Below are 26,128 nucleotides of genomic sequence, written 5' to 3' on the forward strand. Positions count from 1 at the left end.
AGAACAAAGAGTTCACCTGCAGGATTGTGACTGAGTAATATTTTTTCATGACTACGATCAGGGTTTGGGGTGGAGATTTTAATGGGAAAAGCAGAAAAATACAGTATTAACAACCCTATTTAGAGTCAGGATTTATTTCACTGATCTGGATTTTCTGCCCTTTTTTGGAAAAAAAATATATACATATAAGTTGAAAACGTTTATCACCTGAGATGCACCATTTGGAAAAGAAAACAGGAGAACATATTTTTAAACCATAAATTTCTACCGTGTTCACCCCTCGCATAAATAAGCAGTCCCAGCCTTTGCAAGAAATATTAAAGTTCATTTAAATTGCAAATCTGACCTTATTAAAATGGCTTTCTCAAAGAGCCATAAACAAATAAAGTGCGTTAGTAATACTGCCAAACAACAGAATACATTCTCATCTAGTTCTGTAATTAAAGTGGAAAAATAGAATCTTCACAGTTCTGAATGACTCAGAGATGGAAGAAGAAACATGTGATGACAATCTTGAGGTGGGGAGAACATATCCATCTGGAGGGTCCTTTCAAAAACATCTCTGCATAATGATTCTGAAAGTCAATATAAGCTCTTATGGGCAGCTTGAAAACATTATTATATTGTTGCTAAGCTAATGTGCTTTTGAATACTTTTCTCCACAGCTACCACATTTCCCCTTAACATTGGAGACACAGCGATTAAGATTTACTATGTTTGGGGTAAGAATAAAAATGAACAATTAAGAATGAGCTTGTATCTGCAAAAGGCAAGGAAGAGCCAATAAATTTCAGAATTAAAAGCCAAACAGGCTGGGTTGGTTACTGGGTTTATGGAAAATCCATACCTGAAGGTATATTTAAATTAGTGGATTGTCAGCAAGCAAATGGTTTCCTTTTACTTAGAAAAATAATCCAAGGTGCAGTAGGCCACACAAATCAGATGGAGTTGAGGAAGAACTTAACTTGGTTCTAGCTGAGTTTAGCAACTGTGAATTTATGGCTAAGCAAGTGCTTCCATGCAAATCCAGAGCAAAGTAATGAGAGGAATGTGTATAAAATAAAATGAAGGCACGGGACAGACCACAAACTCTTAGAGTTCCTTATTGACTTAAAATGAGATCATTACTTAAAACATGCTAGCTTCCTTAAATTTTGTTACGTTCTATCTAGATGTGATTTTTTTTATTTATTCATTGATTCATTCAACAAATGTTTCTAGAATACCTACTCTGTGCTAGACACAGAGCTCAGCCACTGAGGATCTAATATTAACAAAACACACACAAGTCCTGTCAGTGCAAAGGTGAGGACTTAATTTCATATAATCTGTTTGAGGAGGCAGGATGAATTTCACCTCGTTTTATAAACATTTCTATCAAAACTGATTAAAATAAGCTTTGACGCTTGTTTGCTTTTTCTTGTGCCTTTAAGAAGTGATGATGAGTATGTGTGTGCGTGTTTCAAAGGCAATTTCATTTTGGATATTCTCTGAGATTTTAATAATTTCAAGCCCCTTTCATAGATAACAGTTTGTACCTCAGACAAGCTGACATATATCTCTTCATCACATTTCCACATGAGCCCTTGGTAAATAGACCTGCCCCCTAAAACTTGCCATTCACCAACTTCCTATGTTGTCCCAGAATATAAAGAAAACTTCACTAGTACATGAAGCCAAAGCAGCAGGAGCAAGTTCAAACTTGACAGCATGGCATCCTGAGTGGACTCAGATATGTCCCTTAGCCTCTCTGAGCCTCAGTCATCTTTTGTGAAGTGAGGAAATAAATTCTACTTCCTCTTACTATTCTGAAGACATGTGAGGTCGTGCAGAATAAAGCCCGTGTAAGCGCTGGTGTCCAGATGCTATGGCTGCGTCTATACACTTTTACAAACCACTACAGTTACAGCTGGGACTCGGCAATAACAGAGAGATTCTCGGGAGAAAAGCAAGTAAGTTTTCTGACATGTGTAGTGTACCTGTAACACATGAGAAGACTCAAGGATGAATAACTCAAAGAAGTGGCTTAGAATTCAGGCTTATACAGTAGTTCCAACAAAGGATAATACACTTCTGGAGAAACGGTAGGACAGAGGAAAATAATTTTAGGCTTCCATGCTGATAAGGAGCTAAAATTGTCTCCTATGATTAACTTTTGTCCTCCTTAATAGAGAAAGGAGGAGGGACACCTTGAAAAGTATGTCTTGCTTTTAGGCAAATGGAGGAAGATGGGGAGCTTTCCTTGTATCTGCTTCTTCTCAAATACCTTCAGCTCAAAATGATCCTTATACCAAAGTAAAATATTTTGGGGTAACATATTTTCTGGTTTCCTTCAAGGACAATGGCTCTCTGCAGACCACCCAACTGTTCGTACTCTGCTGCTAAGAGTAGCCTCAAATTAGGCTGAGGTTGGAACCAGGCCACCTGGCCAAACAAATACTAAGTGTAGGTGTCTGACGCTGACACACACAAAGATAAATCAACACTGAAATTCCCCCAAGGTTTTCAGAATATCTGCCTCCACTCGTGGGGAGTTGAAGTTTTATTCTTTGAGCCCACTCATTTCTATAATCAGATGTTAATTGAGCATCTTCCTTGAATCACAGTAGGGAGTTAGATTTTATAGGTGCCACAGGGACCCAACAAAGAGTTAATATATACTCATACATACCCAGCACAGTATGCATTCAATTATTTTTCTTCCCACATAATAAAAGATCTGAAGATCTGAATACAACAGCCTGCTAAAACAGAAATAGGAGAAGAAAAAAAAAGAGGCAAACCATCAGACTAATGGAGTTACTGAACTTAAGCATTTCATTTTGCTCTATATAAGCAATTCAGAGCAAGGAACGTGTTTTAGTTCTTGTCATTTTTTTCTCTCTGTAACACCAGGAGAGAAAGTTTCAAATGACTAATGACTAAAATAGCCCCAGATTTCTCATTCAGAAAGGACCATTTTCTATGTTTGAAATGTAATGAGAAAAATATCCATCAATGCTAAGCGCTTGAGTGTGGCTATTCCCAACTAATAAATCACAAACCTTGGTCAAACTGTTGATCCCAAGGCCTGACCTGAGAGATTGCCATGCTCCTCCCTTTCTCTGCCCTGTCCTCACTTCTCCACAGAGTCCCACACCTAACGTGTGACTGTCACTGTGGGGGAGGTATGGATGTGAGCGGCCTCCATGCCCCATGCTCTCTGCTCTCACTCCGTATGTGACTCATGCTGCTGTTACTACATCAAATTACTATCAAATTATAACCACTATCCCAATTTAACTGTCTTTTATCATCACTCACAACACCATCCTCTCAATCCAAACCAGTGATGTCAAGGCTCAAAGACACGGAAAGGTAATTCACTGTTAGAGATGGTCTGCTAAGTTATCTGAACAGAATTCCAAGTGCTCTGGGTATTAGCATTAAAGTTAAGGGCTGTTGCCTCTGCTGTAGCCTGCGCAAAGGCTGTGGAAGAGTACACTGGGGTGAGAAAGAATGTGGGGAGGAAGGCAAGCCCTCCTTGGGCATCAGTAACCCCGAGGTAAACAGCCCATCGTCTCCACTCAGCCAATGCATGTGTCCTTCCTCCTACAAATTCCAGCTCAGGAAATAAAATCAAGAGAGTGGAACTGAGGAACAACAAGAGGCAAATTTGATTTAAGCTTCGATTTTCCATGTAACACAGCTTGAAGATAACAAGCTATATGACCCCTTGAGGGGATAATAAAGAACGTGATACATTTCTCTGAAGACTTAGGAAGAGGCTCCCCCAGCACTGTATGTGGTTTTATTTTCTAGAAATCAGAAGAAAACACTCCTCCTCTCCACACCACTATTTTTCTGACTTAGGCAACACCCTAGAAATGTCCACTAGGCAATAGCTACAGGTCTGGCCTGAGGGCCGGCTGAGTCAGAGGGTATTTATCACTGACTGTATATATCATCAGGTGCCTTGCAAGGTTGAATTTACAGAAGAAACTCAAACATTCTTCTCTCCAAGGAAGTTAAGTCAGGGTGGAGAAGTAGCATCTCCGTACACAAAATCAGAGACCAAAAGAGATGAGCACAGAATCCGGTACAAGGTGTATGTGTGGTAGAAATAAAGGTAGTCAGGATAAAAGGAAGGCAGCAAGAAAGGCAACATGAAATGGGAAATTCTGGACAAGTTCAGAAGAATGCATAGTTGGGACGCCTGGGTGTCTCAGTAGTTGAGTGTCTACCTTTGGCTCAGGGCATGGTCCCAGGATCCTGGGATCAAGTCCCACATCAGACTCCCTGCAAGGAGCCTGCCTCTCCCTCTGCCTATGTCTCTACCTCTCTATATGTGTCTCTCATGGATAAATATATAAAATCTCTAAAAAAGAGAAGAAGAGGAAGAAGAAGAAGAAGAAGAAGAAGAAGAAGAAGAAAAAGAAGAAGAAGAAGAAGAAGAAGAAGGAGGAGGAGGAGGAGGAGGAGGAGGAGGAGGAGGAGGAGGAGGAGGAGAATGATGCATGGCTCTACTGGTGGGGTTCTAGGCACTATTTGGGGGCATCCAAACTCCACACTGTAGAGTTGTGTCTTACCCACCATCACGTGGTGCTAGATTCAGATGTCCAGATTCCAGATAGCTGCTATCTGCCTTTCTAAATGTCTGTCCAAGACAATAAAATTCCTACCTACTCAAAAATCTCAGGGTGAGCAGAAATGGGCACATGCGACTGACTAATGGTGAATGTGTATACTGGCGCAATCTAGGGATTGGTGGGGATAATATGGCATGATGTTTCCAAAGCCTCACATATATGCCTTCTTTGGCTCCAATAATTCTAATTGGAAGAATTTATAATTTATGCTAAGGAAAACATAAGGCTGTGCATAAAGATTTTAGCTATGTCCGTTTTTATACACATCACAAAAAGTTTAAAGAGACCTAAACAACCAAGATCAGTAAATCAGTTAAGGAAATTATGCTACATTGGTACAATGAGATACTGTTCAGCTATTAAAACTGAACCAGAGGGCAGCCCGGGTGGCTCAGCGGTTTAGCGCCGCCTTCAGCCCGGGGCGTGATCCTGGAGACCTGGGATCAAGTCCCACATCGGGCTCCCTGCATAGAGCCTGCTTCTCCCTCTGCCTGTGTCTCTGCTTCTCTCTCTCTGTGTGTCTCTCATGAGTAAATAAATAAAATCTTTTAAAAAAAAACTGAACCAGATAAATTCTATGTATGATATGATTCTAATTTTGTAAAAAAAAAAAAAAAAAAAAAAAGAATATCACACACACACACACACACACCAACCTATTATACATCCTTGTGTGTATGTCTATAATTACAGATATTATAAAATACTAAGGTGATTATCCGGATGGTGGGATTCAGAGGTGCATTTTATTCTTATTTTAACTATCTCCATTTTATAGTTTTTATATGACACATACATATGGCTTTGGATATTGGAAAAAAGTTTACCTTTTTATCTTAAAAAAAAATGTTAAAAAGCAAACTCTCAGAGGAAGTTAAACCATGAAACAAGACAAAGAGCCACAATGGTGGACCCAACATAGGGTCTATGGGGGCCACAGGTTGATGTACGACCGTAATTCAACTCCATGCAAAAGTATGGCAGGAAAAAGAAATGCATGCTGATTCTCCATCGGTCAGCTTGGCCATCTCTAAGGCTCCCCTAAGGTGGCCAGGAAAATATAGTGCATAACCACTCTAGCCCAGCAGACTGGACATACTTCAAGTGATTCCTGGTGACTCAAAGATGAGAATGGGCGTGTGCAGTGGTTCCTGTCAGGCATGAAGGCAGCAAGGTGAAGTTTCTGTTCCCTGGCCTTTGAGAGCTCAAACTACACCACTCAGTCTCTGTGTGAACAAATCGGGAGACGATAATAGGGAGGCCTCCTGGAACCCAGCTGGAGTCTTCTCAGTGGGATGAACCATGGGACACTGTTGCCACACAACTTAATAACTGTTTTTAGGCAAATGACAGAAAGCTCATTGAAACCACATTACCCACTGACTAGGGGGAAAAAATAAAGCAGAGTTTATTAACTGGTAGAGAAAATGATTATAGGGTAAATAAAAATGACTCCAGGAAACAGAGATGAGGACGTATTAAGGAAGAAAGAAAGATATTCCACCGAAGAGGGTCTATGGAATGAGGTGGGGAAGGGGCAGGCCGCTACAGTGAAGCAGGGAGGCTAGGCCGGCTCGAAACACAAAGTGAGAATTCAGTCATGGTTTTCTTAACATAATAGCTGGCAAGATGGGAAATAAAATGGGGTTCACTCATGCACACGTTGTCCCAAAATGCAGAAATCAGAGTCCCAGAGTGGCCCAGAAGGGAAACACCAAGGGATGGATGCCTTTATGAAGAATCTACTGGACAGCTGGAAGAGAGCATGAAGCGGACTGCAAAGAGAAACCCAATAGCCTCTTGGAGCAATTTCTTACATGGCAGCTGCTGGGGAACCAGGGAAGGTAACCCACATCCCGGTGGAGAAATAAACCCCATAGAGCCCATCTGTCCATCCGTGGCTGTGAGAGCCAAGTGGTAGCTTCCTAGGTCAACCCTCATACATCCCTTCTCCAGTTCCAGAAGAAATTCTCTGGAGACAGACTGTGTCTAAAAGTCAATCAGAGACACTGACGGCACTCTGCCAAGCGCTTACTGCTTTGGACATGTGGGTGTGCCAACTTGTACTCCACAGGACACATCCCCAAACAAAGCAAGCACTTTATCTAAGATTTGGTTGGTGAAAGTAATAATTGTGCCTGAGCCACTGTTCCCGCAACGTCTATCTCCTTTACTTGGAGAGGAGAATGTGGCCTTTCCTCACCTCCTGGCCGGGTTGTGACTACATCTCACTCTATGGCAAGTGATGGGACCTACCTGCTACTAAAGCAAGACTCCAAACCAATGGCAGGGTGAGCCACGTGCAGAAACGAGGCCCTACCTACAGGTCCTGTTGTGTCGGGATTCTCCCAGAAGCAGATGCTAGAATGAGATTTGACGTGCAGGGTGTTTACTGGGGAAATAAAGGCCAGTGAGGGGAAATGGAGAGGGAGCAAGCAGAGCGGGAAGCACCACCAGACCACAATGTCTGAGGACCACAGGGAAGGAGGCAGGTGTAAGTGAACTGTCCTCAGCTATCACACCGTCTGACAGAAGTTCCAACACGCTATGGGGGAGTCTTTAAGCCAAAGTTGATCATCAGAAGAGTCTTCCATCTTGCAGAAATGGGACTGCACCTGTGTGGTTGCTGTGCTTTACCACAGGCTGGGACAGCCCAGGGAAAGCCTAGGGAGATGACTGTGGAGGGAGCCTGTGGAGCCCATGGGCCACTGTGAGCCAGACTTTCTCCAGGACATCATTTACTCCCTGCCCCCTCAGGTCTTCAGTGTAACAGAGACCTTTGGTCTCTCGGTAGCAATGTCAACTCAAACTCTGTGTCTAAGTGTCCTCAAAATGTGCCCTCTCCCCAGTGTACCGTCTGTTCTCAGCAAAGAAAGCTCTTTTTACAGGAAACATTGGAGAACCTTGGGCTGAATGTCAGTCAGTTACTGGGGAAAAGAAAAATAAATAAATAAAATAATCTGTCTCTCATTTTCTTTTCATAAGGCCTCCAATCCTCTCTGATTAGGATCCTACCCTATCCTCATTGACTGTGATTACCTCCTGAAGCCACATCTTCAAATACAGTCACAATGTTACTTAGGTTAGGGCTTCAATAGATGAATTGGAGAGAATAAAATTCAGATCATAGCAGTCCAACTTGTGCTAGGGACTGTGTGTGCCCCACAACCCACTCAGAATGATATCCTGTTTGCTACCAGGTGGTAAGTGAGCCAGCCCTAGAACCCCATCTAACTACCTGGTTGCTGGGACATTTCTGGCATCACCTGCATTGGTTCAGGTTTTCCAACAAGTGGGTGCCAAAAGAGGATTAGATACACAAGAGATTTATTGGGGAAAATGCCTGTGAGGAAAACGGGGTGGCCCAGAGGAGGTGGGGAAAAGCATCAGACCACGGTGCGGGTCTGGGCCCTGTGAGGGAGGGAGGGAAGAAGGGGGTTTCAAATGGAAATCTTAGACTGCAATGCAGTTCTAGAAAGTTTCAACCAGGCTGAAGAGGAGTCCTCAAATGGTGAGCCAAAATAGCTTTCTGCAGAGCCGTCATTGGCTAGAGCAGCCCATGGAAAACAAAGCTATGTATGAGGCCAGGAAAGGATCCAGAGCCAAAGCAATGAGCCAGTGACCTTCTCTGCAGCAGGGACTCTGAGTAGTATCTGTGCATGGTCACCAAACTTATCTACTCCAGAGATTTATTAGAAAACATATTCAGCATCTAGCAGGAAACCAGGAACAACCAGAACTGAAAACCAAGCAAAACTGTACTTCCCACTGTTAGAGGGGCTGCCGAAAATATCTATCCCCTGTGGCAAACAGAATTCTATGACTCCCATGGTCCCTGTCCTATGGACATGGTGAGATCCCTCCTGTGACTCTGTGACCTTAAATGGCAAAAAGAACTCCTGAAAATGTAATTAAGGTTGCCAATCAGTTGCCTTTTGGTTAATCAAAAAGTAGACCATCTGAGAAGGCCTAACCTAAGCATTTACTGGTGGGCCAGAGTTTTCTCCAGCTGGTAGTAGAAAGAGTCATCCACATAGTGAAGGGGATTCAACTTGAGGGGTCTTGCCGCCAGCTGAGATGAGGTGGGAGGGTATGTCAGAAGGCCCCAACAAGGAACTACAAGCAGCCCTATGACAAGGCAATCCTGTTGGCAGCCAGGCAAAGCGGCCCTTGGGGCTGCATCACAAGGAACAGAATTCTACCGGTGACCTCAGTGTGCTTGGAAGTCTATTATTCCTCAGAGCCGCAGATGAGATTGCTGCCACCCGGGACACCTTGAGAATGGGACCCTGAGCAGACAACCAATACAGTCACGCTGGGATTCTGAAACTGTGGGATAATAAATGGATATTGTTTTAAGCCACTATGCATTTGGTGAATTGTTCCATAGTGAAAGAAAACCAATATACCCCTTCCTAAAACATACAAATTAGTTATGTGTGAATAATGGATGGCTGGCTGGCTGGCTGGCTGGCTGGATGGATGTTGGGTGGTTGGATGGATGGTTGGATGGGTGATGGCTGGCTGACTGGCTGGATGAATGGATGAATGGATGGATGGTTGGATGGATGGCTGGATGGATGGATAGATGGTTGGATGCATAGATACATAATACTCATCACATGTTCTCAAAAGCTTGTGTCTTCAAACAAGCTGCTTAAGTTCGCCCACAACCCAGTTTCCTTATGTGCAAAAAGTGAGGGTGAACAAAAACAAAAGATGGTTCATTTTGCTAATTAATCTCAAAGTTCCTTTCTGATTTTAAGATTACTAAAACTCTACTGTCATAATAACCTGCATAATTTGGCAGATCTCATTTTACTATTTTATTATTTACTAATCTCTGTTTACTAATGTTTCCTCATAACAATTTTAATTAAAACAGCTAACCTTTCTTAAGCCTGTACATGCAGCAAATGCATGTATCATTACATCTACTGCTCACCAAAATCCTAGAAAGTAGAAATCCTATGATGTAGAATGAAGAAATCATCTTACAGATTTGTTTGTTCCCGGTATTTATTGGGCACCTACTAGGTTTTGAACACCAATCTAGGCCCTCAGGATACAGTGGTAAATAAAGTTTAAAAAAAAAATCTCGCTGCTTTCATAAACTTCTAAAGGGAGAGCTAGACCATAAATGAGTAAGCAAGTAAATATATATGATAGTTTCAAATTTGATAACTGCTAGGAGGGACATTAAAGCAGGATAGGGGGTGACTGAGGTAGAGGGTAGCCACTTCAGGCTGAGATCTGACTAACAAAAGGAGGTCCCATAACCCAAAGTTCTGAAGGAAGAGCACATTATGCTGAAGATACCACAGGGCAAAGCACAGAGGCCTAAAGTAGAAAAGAGTTTGGCATAGTCACAAAAATAAAGGACAATTTGGAAACTGAGGGTCAAAGGAGCTGAGGAAGGCCAGCTAGTAACTTATAGAAGTGGGATTTGAATGCAGGTCTAGCATCTGAGTCTGGGATATTATCCACAATGCTTTTCAGCAGGTGTTGGCAAAGTGCAGCCCAGAACAGAGAGGGTAAGGTCCACGAAGCCTAAGACATTTACACTCTGGTCCTTTACAGAAAAGTTTGCAGAGCCTTTCTCTATGGCCTATCATCATGTGTGCACCACTTAATTGACGGGAGAGACTTGCCACAGTGGCAAGTGGCTCTTACCTTAAAGTCCAGGAAGGAGGCCCAGGAGCCGGGATTTCCCACTGAGACAGCTTCCTGGAAGGCAAGAGTAGCTGAAGACCTGTGAACAATGGTCACGCACGCTTTTGCTCTATTTTGGGGGGGCGATTTATGCTATTTCACTTGTCATTACCCGATCTCCAGCCCTGCTGGGGGGGTGGAGGTAGAAGGGAGAGAAGGAGGAGCAGAGAACTAGAGACGAAAACACACAGGACAAGAAGAGACTTGCTCAAACTTCAGCCATGGGGTGGGGGGGGGGCAGTTGAGACAAACTACTTAGGAGCTGGAGGAAGAGTTAAGAAATGCAGCCTTTTAAATGCAGTCCTCCAAGATCCCTTAGAGATGAGGTGCGAGAGCAGCCCAGAAGGAATCACAGGGGTGTGAGGAACCGCAGCCTCATTACTTGCCTGCCTGCACAGCTATTCCAAACACCCTCAGCTCCAGTTGCAAACCCCATCAGGGGAGGGACACATGGTATTTTTTTTTTCTCACACCACCCAGCAGCCTAGCAGAGACCCAAATGGCTAGGCTGCTCCCTGTTTCCACCTCCTCACCTTGTAAACCCAGCACCTGACCTAGGATCTGCTCACTGGTAGGCACTCGGTAAATATTAGCAGAATTAATAAATGAACACTGTGACAATTCAGTTGGATGTGTGAAAGTCAATGTCTGTTTAGATGGACGTTAAAACCCCTAGCCCCAGACCCAGTGCATCCAAAAGGCTCAATACCTGTTCGTTTGGTTTTGCCCTTCTCTTTCATCTGCAAAAGGAGCCGGATCAAATTGCCCCCCTCCTTGCCTAGCTGTTGCAATTTCACAAGCTTGTCATGCTAAACACCAAAATGCCATGGGAAAAGAATAGAGTCAAAAGCAGTTTCCTTGATAAATTACCCTGGGTGTTTCCTTCACAAGCTGTTGGCACATCACATAATCATGCATAGGAACAGACTCGAATTCTCTGCTGCCATTCTCAGATACAATGACTTATTTTCTGGAGAACATTGAAGAAGGAAAATGTGTCTTCCTTTTCCACAATTCCTCCTGGAAAACAGACATTCTCCATTTTGGTTGTTGTTTCTTATTTTTAATGAAAAAGATCTTGAACACAATTGGTCAAAAATCTGTTAACTCACATGGCCTAATCTGAGCAATGTGGCTGAAAGAGTGAGTCCAGTCCCTGAAATATTCTGGAATCACTCCCATTCTTTACATGAATCCTCAGAATTTGTAGACCGTGAAAAACTTCCTTCAAATCTCCCCTTTCCTTGCCCTTCCACTTCCTTCTCCAATTACAGCTGCTCCCACAACTGCACAGATGAGACTGGAGGTACCTGGGCTTTCCTTGTTTTAGAGGCCACAGAGAGGTCAAGACAATTAGTGGCATGCCTCCCTGCTAACCAGCTGTTAGACTTCAGCAAAACTAAGCAACTTCCCTAAGCCTCAGATGCCTCATCTGCAAAATGGCCCTGGCCATACCTATTCCGCGAACCGCTGTGATGAATGGCTGTATTAATGAGGTATGTATGTAATGCACATGTTACCTTGCAGTCGCTAACTAGGGACTTAGGTCTTTGCAAATTATATTAATGCTATAATTAGAAGCAGTCTCATATCATCTAATAATAGATGATCAATTGAGAGCTTTGCTATGTTCTAAGCACCATATGAGGTGTTTTCCCAATGTTCTCATGTTATCCTTGCAACCACTATGAAAGACCTTTTCTAATGTCCACTATATGGATGAAGGAACTTGCCCAAGCTTCCTTTGCAGGGGTGCAGCCAAGTTGGGATTTGAACCAGGCTGTCTGGCTTTGGAACCGGGACACTTGACCACTGCCTGGACAGCTCCCCTTTGAAATACCACTGTGGTTTTATAGTCCAGAGAGACAAGCAGAGATGCAAACGACCAACCAGGAAGGGAAAGAATGTTCTAACAGTAATAACAGATTCTCTTTAATTTTTTACAGTGTTTTGCTCTGACTTCCAGGGAGGTTAACTGTTTTCCTTGGATAATATGGCCACACTTCCATAAATTTTCATTAAATACTTGTTTTACATAAACAGAAAAAAAAGAGTAATACAAATTATTTTATATATTATAACATAATACAACTATGTAAAATCCAAACACTGAGAAAAAGCCTAGAAAAAAGAAACACCCCAAAATATTGATACTAATCATCTTTTTAAAGTGATCCCCACCCTACTTTCTATCTTTCTATATTTGCCAAATTGTCTATATTTTCTAATGCATCACTATTATGAAGGAAAAAATACCATTTCACGGAATGAACATTACACATTTTATCACTTGATTGCATGGAAACCAGCATATCTCTTATTATCTGAACTATCCACTGGAGGCCCATTGCACTTGTATAAATACTCCAAAGTTCCCTTAAACACCTAAAAAATTAACATCTTCTGTTTAAATTCAACAACCTCTACTCTTCCACTTTTCACATGTGCTAGTTTACGCCTGGCATTTAGAAACTGCCTAAAACCATTTCTGTGAACAGAATCTTGCCACAAAATTAAAGTTTATTTTCTCTCTGGTTTTGTTCCATCAGATTGCTTTGCCCTCTCTCGTCCAGGTGTTCTACAAAATTCTTGCATATGTTTACTAACCATTACCATTGTACTAAATACTATACAAGCATAGGACAGAAAGTAGAGACAAATAACTTTATTAAAGATCGTTCTTTATCAGACCTAAAAGCTGGCCAACTCACCACACACACAAAGCTTTATATTTTTTTTCCAAGATTTTATTTATTTGAGAGAGGGAGCACACTCACACAAGCAATGGGAAGGGCAGAGGGAGAAAGAGAAGTAGACTTCACGCTGAGCAGGGAGCCCAATGTGGGACTCAATCCCAGGACCCCGGGATCACGACCTGAGTCAAAGACAGATGCTTAACCAACTGAGCCACCCAGGTGCCCCTCATACAAAGCTTTAAATAATCTTTCCTTTTTTTTTTTTTAAATGTGCCAAGGATAGTGCTAGGTACTTTTTCAGACAGTTAATATTCTGAGAAGCCTCTTGTGTTAGTCAGGGTTCTCCAGAAAACAAACAAGATCTATATAAAAATCTATAGACATATGTATATTGGGGGAGGATTGATATCAGTGTTAAAGTATTGGCCCATGTAATTGTGGAGGTGCATGTCCAAAATCTACAGGGTAGGCTGGCAGGCTAGAAACCCAGTTGCAGCTCAGCTCAAAAGCTAATTGCTGGAAGAATTCTTTCTCTCCTGGGGAGACCAGGCTTTGCTCTACTAAGGTCTGCAACTGATTGGATAAGATCCACTACATCATGAAGGATAATCCACTTTACTCAAAGCCTACCAATTTAAATGTTAATCTCATTCAAAAAATACCTTCATAGAAGCGTTTGGAATATTTGACCAACGATCTAGGCACCATGGCCCAGCCAAGTTGACTCATAAAATCAACCACCATGAACCTGTGATACTAACCAAGATTAAGAAATGAGCTTCAAAGCATCTACAACTTTCCTTACTGAACACTATACAGTTGCCATTTGTTAATATTTTCAAAACCCCTGTGTAATCTGTTTTTACTTCTAGGAATAAAAAAAGAATTCTGGACTATAATTTAAATATATGAAAAGGAAGCTGTCAACACTGAAATACAAAAAAAAAAAAAAATACCCTCATTAATTAGATTGACTCTGCCTAAGATTAGTCAGAGAAAAAGTCCTGAGCTACTGGATATTCAAAGACATGCAAGCTTATTAAGTACAACCATATATTGTAGCCAAAAATGGGATCAGGGCAAATTAGCAAGTCAATTTCCTTCTGGATTTGTTTTAATGATCAGATTTAAATGATGAATAAACAGCACATCAATGATTGACATAGAAATAGGTGTCAAATGGACGTTCAAAACTATGTTCTCGGGGGAAGTCAAACATGTGCTACATAGCCTGGCTTTCAATATTAATGAATGTAACCTTTCAAGCATATGTCTGACTTGGAGCACACCCTACACTGGTGGGGTCCAAATTATCAATATTCTTCTAAGTCTAACAACTTCACTAGGCATCTGGACTTTCTTTTTCTAAGCCACCAAACTTACCGCTAGTGCAATTCCAGAGAAAAAGCCAGAAAATGTCTCTTGTCTTCCACAGTGAAGGATGCTCCTTTTAGTGTGGTCAATACAGTTCTTGAGGGGAAGAATATTTCAGAAGGACATATAAGCAAATGTCTAGCGCAGGAATAAATCCCTGCTGGATAAGAGGCCGAGTCCTCCACTAGGAGGATACACTGAGGAGCAATCCGCAGGTTGATTCAAGTGCAAAACTATTTCATAATAGACAAGAGAGGGACAGAACAAATGAAGGCAGTTTATCAAAGGGGAAGAAAGGGGGATTCTAACAAAAAAACTAAATTGATGAATTGATGGAGCCTCCTTTCAAAAGTTTTCTTTCCAAAATTCCAAAGTTCTTCTACAAACACGACTTTGTCCATATGTAGTTTCAGGTCCCTCCTTTTTATTGCTGGAGAGACAGATTCTTTGAAATCTTTTAGTGTGTTTTACACGCAGACACGCCCAGCCTTAACTTCTCAGCTTAATGCTTTTCCTAGATGACCAATCAGCTTTCCATTCAAGCCTCTGTGTTTTTAAAAGGCTTCATATAGGTAACATATAGCAGAATTACTATAGTTAGCAACACTCACCTCAATTTCAGCGTATCCCATTCTTCATCATTTTTGCCTTCAATTGCATTGATTGATGATTGACCTAGCATCTTCTCCATAACGTGTTGGCAAAGGGACTGGGATTCCATTTCCTATTTAAAAAAGAAGAAAGGAAGGAAGAAAAGAAAAAAAGAAAAGGAAAGGAAAGGAAAGGAAAGGAAAGGAAAGAGAAAGAAAAGAAGAAAGAAAGAAAGAAAGAAAGAAAGAAAGAAAGAAAGAAAGAAAGAAAGAAAGAAGAAAGAAAGAACAGGCACCTGGGTGGCTCAGTGGTTGAGCATCTGCCTTTGGCTCAGGGCATGACCCCGGGGTCCTGGGATCAAGTCCTGCATTGGGCTCCCCACAGGGAGCCTGCTTCTCCCTCTGCCTGTGTCTCTGCCTCTCTCTTGTGTCTCTCATGAATGAATAAATAAAATCTTAAAAAAATAAAAAGGCTCCAAAATGCAGGAGCAGGCATTTTCCGGGCATAACCCCATGGTGATGAGTGCAAAACAGAGTGGGGTAGTGGAGAGGCCTAGGAAAGCCAGGGCTCCAACTCTTGCTTTGGCACTGAGCAGGTTGGATTACTTGGTCCCATCACTAGTCAAAAGGGGATAACTCCGCAAGCTTCGCAGGCCTATCTACAGATCACTTAAGCGTGAGTGGCTGAGCGTGGTGCCAGTCATGCAGGGGGCCCTTTCGAAATGTTGGCTTCCCAATATTAGAAAAAGAAAAATTGAGGCTATAGAATTCAGGTAGTTTGAGAGAATGGCCACAGGAAGAGACAGCAAAAAGAAAACAAGTAATTTATTTCTCATATCGATGGAGGTTTTTTAATAAGAAGTTTGTCACAATTGCTTCCAGTTTTAGTAAAAAGAATGACAAATATCCAAACTGGCTGCCTGTGAATTCAGCTCAGTCCTTGAAGGCCAGGCTGTCTCAGAAAGACTGGACCCCCAGGGGGTCTTTCTGTACAAGTTGCAGAGAGAAGGATGCACATGACCTCCTGGGTAAGGGCCACAGGGGTCTCAGAGAGCCCCGCTGATACCAGCTGCAGACACTAAGGGTCTCCCTACTTTTCTTCCATAGCGCCCACCTCCCTGCTCGCCTTCCTTCACCCTCCAGGCAGCTGCTAAAAATCCTGGCAGCTTATTTCCATGCAACATATAAAGGTTTCTACTTTTACATCAAAGACATCCAAACTTGGGCCTTTACTGATGTGGGGACATGACGGCCCACCTACTTTTGATTTCAGAGCTAAAAGAATCATCTGGCAAAGCCAGCCCCCAAGAGGGAAGTGCCTTGCACACTCCAGTGCTGGGCCGTCGGCCACGGAGAGGGGGATGCTGAATCCGTTTGATGTATTTATGGCACCTACTCTGTGTGATGCCTTCAAAGAATGTGATGACCAAATGCCACAAAGCTTCCTCAGAGATGCACTGGGGGCCCAATAAATACATACACAATTTGACATTTCTTTGACATTTATTGGCTTCCCAGAGGTTCATGGTATACGAAAGACAGGCCACTTGAATGTTAAGCAGGATCCCACTGACATGGTCTGCGTTACTGTTTAACACACTTTCATCAAGGTGCTCTCTCTCCAAGTTACATAAAAGAAATGGGGATCGAGGAGCTGCAAATGGTGGATATTGGCAGCTGCTCAATGGTCGGTGGAGACAGACTCTTCCCAGAAAAGTGGAGAGCGGTGCTGCAGAACAGGCTCCTCCACCAGGAGTCTGGCCTCCCATCTCGTAAGAAGGAGCCCATTACTCTAAAGGTTTAATGGCAGCCAGTTCGTTTGGGGTGAATTTAACAGACTACATTAGCCAGTGCATCAAGGCTCCCCTTTGATACAGGTGACGATTGTGCTATGAATGATTAACATGACTTCGGGGCTCAGCATCAAGTCAAGTGTTTCCATTGAAACCACCTGCGCCCATAGTGAACATAAAATCCCCAAGGAGAAGCACCGGGCCGAGGCATTGACATGCTTCCTTTTGACATCTTGTACCAATATGCTACGACCCATCGAGGAAGCCGTATCTCATCTTCAAATGGCTGAGCTTTCTACTGCAGCTCTTAAAAAAATGCTATTTGTAATTGTAACCAGATTGTCCCCCAAACACACCACAGGATTTGGTAATAAAGGTAATGTTCTTCTATAAAACAACAGTTTCATAAAATGATCAGAGCCTGGCCCAGTGTCCTAAACGCTTACCTACCCCCTTAAAGTTTTGGATCAGATTAAAGTGCCATGGGGACCTAACTGATGTAATGTTTCAAAATCATAAATGCAGGGGGAGGGATTTTCAAACTGGATAATGGAGAGAATGGAATAATGCAATAAAAGCTGGCTCAAATGCTGAGTCTGTGATACTTGATTTATTGTTTTAATATAATGCCGTAAAGGCCATGCTTGAATATACAGCAGTATTTTATTTATCTGATAGTTGGGAACCTAACGACGGGTGTTTAACAACAGCTGCACTGGGGTTGGTGGCACACACAAATTAAGCTGGTTTCAGGACACTCCCGAAGAACGGTAACAGAACAGTGGGGACAGGTTGAAAGCTGTGCTTCAGGGGCACCTGGAAGCCCCTCTGAGAAACAATTGCTCACCTCTCCAGCATGGCTCTGCCCAGTCCTGCAAAGCTCAATAAATTGGGCATAAGATGAAGACCATGGTGAACAAAGCCCATGGGGCTAGCCCTGAACTTGCAGTTCTGAACCTGGCAGTGGGGGAGCACACACCAGCACGGGAAGAAGGCCGTGAAGAGGTGGCCTTCATGAAGAAAGGAGTACCCCCATGTTCCTCGTCGCCCTGAAGACCCAGCTCTGCCCTCTTGGAATGTGCCAGAGAAAACACCATGAGCCCGCGGAGCCAAAGTCCCACTTCATTCTGGGGGGCTTTTCAAGTCCTCAATTGAGAGATGGAAAATTCAACTTAATGTATTGGCCAATATGCTTCTTTCTTTAAAAAAAAAAAAAAATCAAACCCCACCCCACCACCTGTGAACTATTTCCAACAGTTCATTGTCAGACCTCCCATGGTGGGGTCCTTTACTGCTTCACCAGCAGCATGGTGCAGTGGCTAAGAGAAGCTCTGGGTTCAAACCCCGTTTGACTCCCGACTAGTCCTGTGCCCTCATGTGAGTACTGGAAACTCTCCAAGCCTTAACTTCTTCACCTTTCCAATGGGGATACAAAGATTATTCACCTTAGAGAAGGTTCAATAAAACACCATCTATAACCAGTAATGAAGGAACGAGAGTGGCTCAGAGTTAAGATTCAAACTCAACACTTCCCTGTATGATGTCCTCAGTGGAGATACTGTTACTTTGTACTTGATGGAAATCTGCACAGCACAGGCACCTTAGATCATAAGATGTCCTCCAATCATGTCTCATATATGGTCTCAATTCAGAAATTGGAAGGTCTAGTTCTAGTTGATCATCATATTTGACTTGTCTCCCAATCTTCTGCTCTCCCCAAGACAGCGTCCACCCCAGGAAGAACTCAGACTCTCTACAGGGTCCTCGGGAAGTCTCCTTTTAACTGATCCTAGACCCAACATTTTAAATGACCTAGACCCCCATCAGTCTGCAACACTGACCCATCATTCACATACCTTTGACCTACTTCCCTAATTCCTTCTCCTTTACCTCTCCTTACCTCCATCCTATTACCCACTCTCCCATATCACACCCAGTCTCACTGTGCCCCCCAAATGCCAACTAGTCAACCCCCTCTCCTAGTAGCTTCACTTCATGGTGGAGGATGGGGAAGGGAAATATGTGGCACCACCTACCTCCAAAGAAATCCCCCGTAGGGCACCCAGATGGCTCAGTCAGTTAAGCAGCCAACTCTTGATTTCAGCTCAGGTCATGATCTCAGGGTCCTGGGATTGAGGCCCTTATCAGGCTCTGCACTCAGCAGGGAGTCTGCTCAAGGATTCTTTCTCCCTCTCCCTCTGCCTCTCCCTGCTCTTGGTTTCTCTCTCTTTCTCTCTCCCTCTCTCTCTCTCTCTCTCTCATTAATTAATTAATAAGTAAATAAATCTTTAAAAAGAAAGAAAGAAAGAAAGAAAGAAAGAAAGAAAGAAAGAAAGAAAGAAAGAAAGAAAAGCCTTCTCACAAACCCACTCTCTCTACCCTTTTATGTCCTGTAGGGAGATTTTCACACCATCTGATGCCTGTCCCCTTGAACATCTGCATATGGTCTGGCATCTCACTTTGGAATTTCGTATCTATAGTGTCCTGGTGCTTCTGTTGACATTTCCTGTCTACTTCCTATCACCATGTGGGGAGTGGTCAGCATATGCCTGGCATACAGTAAGTACTTAATAAATGTGTCTACCTGTAGTAATAATGTGAATCATAAACTACAACACTTAGCACAAAAACATCAAATTTGAAACACAGATCAGGGCACGTCTCCACTTGGCTAAAATCCTCCAGCAGCTTCCCACAGAACTTAGAATAAACCCCGTTTGCCGTCATTCACCCACCAGCCCCTGCCTATCTCCCAAACATCACCTCCAACCACATGCTTCTCTAGACATTTCCTCCAGCCACATTGGACTCCTTATATGCTGCTAATCCCCAACACCCAAGCTTTTTCCTGTCTCAGGGGCTTTGCCCTCCTGCTGCCATGGCCTGAATACTCCTGCTGGCTCTCTGCTCTCAGATCCCAGCCAAAGAAGCCCACATGACTCCCTGACTGGGGTAGGTTTCTCTGTCCCACCCTAATCCCAGGCACAAATGAGCCCATTTTTAGGAAACCTCCTGTTCTTCATGGCAATTTCCACAATCAGAAGAAGAGAGACCAGAGTCCTTGCTCTCTGCCATGTGAGGACACAGTGAGAAGATGGTCACCTGCAGGCCAGGAGGAAGGCCTTCACCAGAAACCAGCCCTGCTGGTAACCTGCTCCCATACTTCCAGCCTCTAGACCATAAGATATAAATGTCTGTTGCTTAAGCCACCTACTATGGTAGTTCATTATGGCAGCCCAAGCTAAGACAGTTGATTATCTCTTTCCTCCCTCAAATAATGAGTGACTCCCTTATGATTTCCACCTAAAGAAAAACATCTCCCTCTTCCCAAAGGCATGTGGTATTCTCCCAAGACTACTACATATGATAAGGGAACAATAACAACCATTAACATGTATAGAGCATTCACATGGGAGGCAAATGGCCTTATGGGTATTAGCCCACTTAACAAACCCTATAAGGTCAGTACTTATGGTGCTCATTTTCTACTGAATAAATGAAGGTACAGAAAAGTTCAATAAACTGTCAGGGTTACACAACTAATAAGGGGTGGAGTCAGAATTTGAAAACAGACTGCCTAGCCCAGCACCTGGATGGTTTCCCACCATGTGGTCTGCCATCTTGTTCTTCAATCACCTCTGAGTATGGAGTAGAGGTCTGCCAAACGAGGGATGGGCACCGTCTCCCCTCGCCACTCCACCCACTCTCTGTCTTTCCAAGTCCTCAGCATGGATACAGATTTAAGACTGAATTTTTACACAGATGCACAGCATAGTCATACATTTATAGATTTAAGACTCAAAGTTTTTACCATTCAAATTCTTTTTGGTTTAACCAACATTTTATGATGTTTCCCTGAAATCTTTCTATCAACATCTGCTTGGCACTAGCTTAACTGCTAGACAAAACATGTTAACTGCTTGTGTGTGGTGTTACCCATAGGCATGTTGTGCACCCACGGGATGGGGTGACTCCGAGATGAAGTCAATGAGAACTTCTCTCACTCTCTCTGTTTTTTTGTTTGTTTTGTTTTGGTTTGGTTTTTTTTCTGAAACATAGGAGAGCAGAACTATAGGAGCATTTTCTGGGCTTGATGAAAATAGTAATAGTGACTATTTGATGAGGACCTCTTACAGACAGTGGAATATGGTGGTTTAAAGGGTGGGCTCTGTGGGAGCCTGGGTAGCTCAATTGAGCATATACCTTCAGCTCAAGTCATGATCCTGGGGTCTGAGATCGAGCCCCACATCAGGCTCCCTACTCAACAGGGAGTCTGCTTCTCCCTCTCCCTCTTCCTGCCACTCCCTCTGCTAGTACGTTATCTCTCTCTCTCTCTCTCTCTCTCTCTCTGTCAAATAAATAAATAAAACCTTAAAAAAAGAGAAAAAGAAAAAAGAAAGTGTGGGCTCTGTAGCTTCACATGCTCTGAACATTCACTTGAGATTCCGAGCAGGTTATATCTCTCAGTGCCTCCATTCCATAATCTGAAAAATGGGGATACATTTATCATAGAATATTCTGACTATTAAATGAGCTAATATGTATAAAGAGCCTAGAACAGTGCTGATATAAAAGTGCTATGTGAACGTGATGGACCGGTCAGTTTGGAGCAAGAAAGTGAAAGAAAGGGATGTGTCAGAAGAGTGAGAGAAACCCCTAAAAAAAAAAAAAAAAAGTAGGAGAGGAGCTCAACCACCCTGTGGATTAGTACAAATTTGATGAAACATAACCCCAGACAATGCATTTACGGATGAAAGTTTTGCTGAGTTGAGATGAAACATAGTATGGGGCAGAGAGGAAAAAGAGAAATCCTTTCATTTTAGCATAACACAGTTTCCCATACTGTCTCCCATTTACGATCATGGATTCCAAGTCCACAGGTCCCTCCTAAAGAAGCTTCCAGCCACTACAAAAATCACTCTCTGCCGTGTCCCTCAATGTATCCACATCCTGGTCACCAGAACCTATGAGCATTACTTCAAATGGCTAAAAGGACTTTGCAGGTGTAAATAAGTTAAGGATTTGGAGACAGGGAGATTATCTTGGGTTATACATAAATAATGAATAAATCCATCATGGAAAAAATGCTAATAATAGTTACTTACCAATTTTTAAAAACATAATCTCACTGTCTTTGTTCATTTGGGCAGTTATAACAAAATACTACAGACTGGGTCACTTTAAAAAAAATAGAAATTAGTTTCTCATAGATCTGGAGGCACGAAGATCATGGTGCCAACATGGCAGCCTTCTGCTGATGGCCTTTCTGGTTCATATCTGGCTCCTTCTCACTGCGTCCTCACAGGGCAGAAAGGGACAGGCCTCATCTAGAAGGCACTAATCCCATTCATAAGGGCTCCACCCTCATGACTTAAGCATCTCTCAAAGACCTTGTTGACAAATAACCATCACCTTTGGGGATGAGGATTTCAACATGTGGATTTTGAGTGGACACATTCAGACCATAGCAGCCATTAAGCATTGCTTTTCTCTGTATATTTTCATTATATTTAGCCCTTACCATAATCCCCTTTCTACAGGTGTGCAAACAAGTTTAAAGTCGTTAAGTCATTTGTCCAAAGTCATAAAGCTCACGAAGTAGCCAAATGGGAATGCAAACCCAGTTTGAGTCCATAATTAATTATATTGAATTGAACAAATAAAATTATATAAGGGTGACGTTTTCTCTCACTTTTCTCATACACTTACGAGCTCTACTATCACTCATCTGTCGGCATGTGCTCAGTGGTCCACACAAAAGAACTAGAAATAATAATAATAATAATAATAATAATAATAAGAGCAAAACTCAGAATTGTCAATGCCTAAGATCAAATAACTGCTCTAAAAACACTAGGTACTTGGACTTGTAATGTTACTTTGTTTAGTAGAATGTACCATTTAGTTATATTTAGTATTTCTAAGCATTGTAACCCAGAAACAAATACTGAGCGCTCTTTGGGACTGCCATTTGTCTATAACTGCCTACTATTGTCAGGTGCCAGGCCATGAGAAGTATTTAATTCTCACAAATACACTATGATGCCAGTGATTTTTATTCTTCCAATTTTACAGACACAGGGAAATGAAAGCTGGGGAGGTTAAGTAATTTGCCTGGAGTCACCCACATTATGAGCAGCAGAGCCACAGGCGGCAACAAGACCCATCAGATTCCAAAATCCGTGCTCTCTTTGGTAAAGCCCCCTGGGAGGGGAGAAAACTAGCAAACTCTATCCACTTGCCCCCCCCCCCAACAAGAAGATGTCATCCCATCCAGATGGACATTCCCACTTTCAGTCCTTTAGAGGGATCGGCAGCAGAACAGCTAGCTCCGAGGAGAGATGTGGATAAGCAGCCAAAGGTGAGAGAGACAGCTTAGTCTGTTGTTCTGTGGGGTTCCACAAAGAACACAGTGACTTCTAGGTATGAGGCACCCTAGGCTAGCACATTATTGACCTCAACCCCCTTCCCTGGATCTTACCTCCAATGTCACAGGCTGTAACAAACATATTTCTCCCATCAGTGGACCTGACGTGCCTCCCTAAGTTTTTGTTTCTGAGCTAACCAAGTTCCTCTTCTTCTGATGCCCTTGATGGAATTATAGAAGCTTGATAGTAGAAGGTTTTTGTGTCAGAATCTGTCACCATCATAGGTGACTCCCTACCTGCTACTTCCTAGACTTCAGTCATGTCAACTCATATCATCTCAGCAAGATGGATGCCACAGGACGTGGAGGAAGAGACTGGTCAGAGATTTTTTTCATTCATTTTTGTTTTCTTTTTAGGTACTCTTCAGGATGATGTGATCTAATATTCAGCTCTTCCAGTCACTGCTTCTGGCTCCTGGCCAAGGGAGTGGTGAGTTGAATGAAGGGTGGCCAAGGCCTCCAAGCTGGCACAGCTAATCTGCACACAGTGGGCAGCATGTAGCAGTGGCCTGTACCTGACATCCTACCCTGGAAAGCATGATCAGGAAACTGCCTCACTGGAGTGCGGGGGCGGGGGGGGGGGTCCTCTATATTTCCTCCCCTGGGCAAGAATGTTCCTACCCTCCTCTAAAGCATTAAGGAGTGGTCCCTCCCCAACTTCAGAGAAATGAGCAAGCATAATCTATGGGCTTCTTGTCACAACACTGCTATATCCCCCAGGGAAGGGGGTTGAGGTCAATAATGTGCTAGCCTAGGGTGCCTCACACCTAGAAGTCACTGTGTTCTTTGTGGAACCCCACAGAACAACAGAAAGGGCCCTGAGCACATGAGAAATGCCCACACTCAGTTAAGCCAATTTGTTCTTGAGGAAAAAAAGGAAAAGTTATTCCTTTCAGGGTGAGTCTCGGTGGGGTCTTTGACCCATGATCTCCTGTAGCAGTTTCCATTTGTAACTCTTTGGTTCCCCTCTATTTAATTCCATTCAAGATGGCCTCATTCATACTGCAGTAAAACAGAGAGGTATTTCAGAAAATAAATGACTGACAGCACATTCCTCTCTAAGGAAAGGAGGCAAAGCAGTAAGACTTTGCCAGTAATGCCAACCAAAATACCCTAAAAGATATTGTGCTAAAAGAAAAGAGCATAGACTTTCTGGATTTTATTTAGACACACACTGGCCCAGGATGAAGGATGCCACGTTGCAAGCCAGATGCAAGGCTCCTGACAAGTAATCTCTTGACTTTAGGTCAGTGTGCTTTGGGTTCCAAGGTCCCCATGGACTTTGGTTCCACTGCCATTTCTGACCAGGATGTGGGATCTCTGAAGTGAAGTGGGACAAGTTGAGTCAGGAGTTCAAGGCCTGCCTCTGCTTACTTTCCATCTGGGATTTTGCACCCAGCCCTTACCCTTCTGAGCTTTGATCACTTCATCTATGGAAAGAATATATTTTCTCACACTAATACTTAGCAGCCCCTTCCCTCCCCAGGTTATTGTGAGAATTAATGACAGAAGCCCTACATTGCACGGGTGTAACTAGTAGGACACATCCAGGAGGAGCTCTGATGCTTTCTCTCACTGGCTCTTCTGGTTCATTCCATGGGACTGGCTTTCTCTGACCCCTGTATCAGATTTAGGGTGTCAGGATCCCTCAGACAGTTTAAAATACAGTTGGCCCTCAGACAATGCAGGGGCTAGGGGTGCTGACCCCCACCTGGTTGAAAAACCACATATAACTTTTGACTCCCAAAAATTTAACAACTTAACTCCTAATAGCCTACCGTCAGCTGGAAGCCTTGCTGATAACATAAACACTCAATTAACAGATATTTTGTATGCTACATATATATTTTGATATCCTGGATTTTTATGATAAAGCTAAAGAAAAGAAAATGTGATTAAGAAAATCATAAGAAAAATATACCTACTGTACTATAAAAAAAAATCCCTGTATAAGTGGACTCACTCAGTTCAAACCCGCGTTGCTGAAGGGTCAACTGTAATCAAAGCCGTCTTGGTTGGGTAATTCACATCTTTGGGTCCAAAGGAATAAATAAAACTTTCCACTTTTATGTCCTCACTCACAACCTCACCGTGTTCACAGCTGGCTGAGCAGGCTGGCTGGCTGCCTGGGAAAAAGATGATGTTTGACTTCTCCTTCCCCACCTTGCACATTCATCCCTTCTCCTCAAACATGGTAATCCTGGTTTCTGACCCTTCTGGATCAGAGTATAAGGGAAGGAAAGAAGAACAAGGTGTCTCATCTTGGGATGACCTATCATGAGGCCCTCGGCTTCTCTCCAGGGGCTCTCCCCTGAGCCTCACCCCATAGGTGAACACTTCTCTCCTGTAGTTCTATTGACTTGGGCAAATGTTTCTCTTCAGCGACACTTAGATATTCAGACCTTTGCTTCCTCCCAGGTGGGAAGGGCCTCACCCCTGCTGGTGACCCTCTGGGTCAGGATCTAAGACAGCCCCACTGCTCACAAGCACAGACCCCCATCTGCTCCACAGCACACACTTCCTCTGCCTAGAGAAACCCAGGGTGTGTGGCTGGCCCCAAGGCAGCAGTAATTGCCCCTTCACGCCTTTCTGTTAGCAACCAGCCAATCAATCTCTCATCTCCCAGGTTCTAGAGATATGTCACCTGCCAGTCCGTGATGCCCACCAAACTGCCCAAGACACATATTACGTTCTCTGAGGGAATTCCTTGCAGCCCCTCTCTCTGGACCTGAAGAAGCATCACCCCACCCTTCTCCCTATGGGAGCTACTCACCCCACCAACAACTCTGTGCACAATCCCCCCTCTCCTCTCCCCACCCTTACGTCCATCTTTCCAACCTTCTCCAGGCTAGTGGTCAAAAGCGAGTCAGAACCCATGTCTTATTCCCCTCCATTTGTAAGTCTTGCT

General features: G+C 43.2%; 1 long non-coding RNA gene across 1 annotated transcript; it reads right to left on the bottom strand.

Moving 5' to 3' along the window:
- Positions 1-2,671: 2,671 nt before the first annotated feature.
- LOC140599411 (uncharacterized) lies at positions 2,672-21,468 on the bottom strand. Its single transcript, XR_012002292.1, has 4 exons — positions 15,022-21,468; positions 11,211-11,360; positions 10,302-10,355; positions 2,672-2,744 (listed from the first exon to the last, which is right to left on the bottom strand). It is a non-coding gene; the product is annotated as an uncharacterized lncRNA (long non-coding RNA).
- Between the last annotated feature and the right edge of the window lie 4,660 nt (positions 21,469-26,128).

This window comes from Vulpes vulpes, chromosome 6, assembly GCF_048418805.1.
Source record: "Vulpes vulpes isolate BD-2025 chromosome 6, VulVul3, whole genome shotgun sequence".
In the NCBI taxonomy this organism is placed as follows: domain Eukaryota; kingdom Metazoa; phylum Chordata; class Mammalia; order Carnivora; family Canidae; genus Vulpes; species Vulpes vulpes.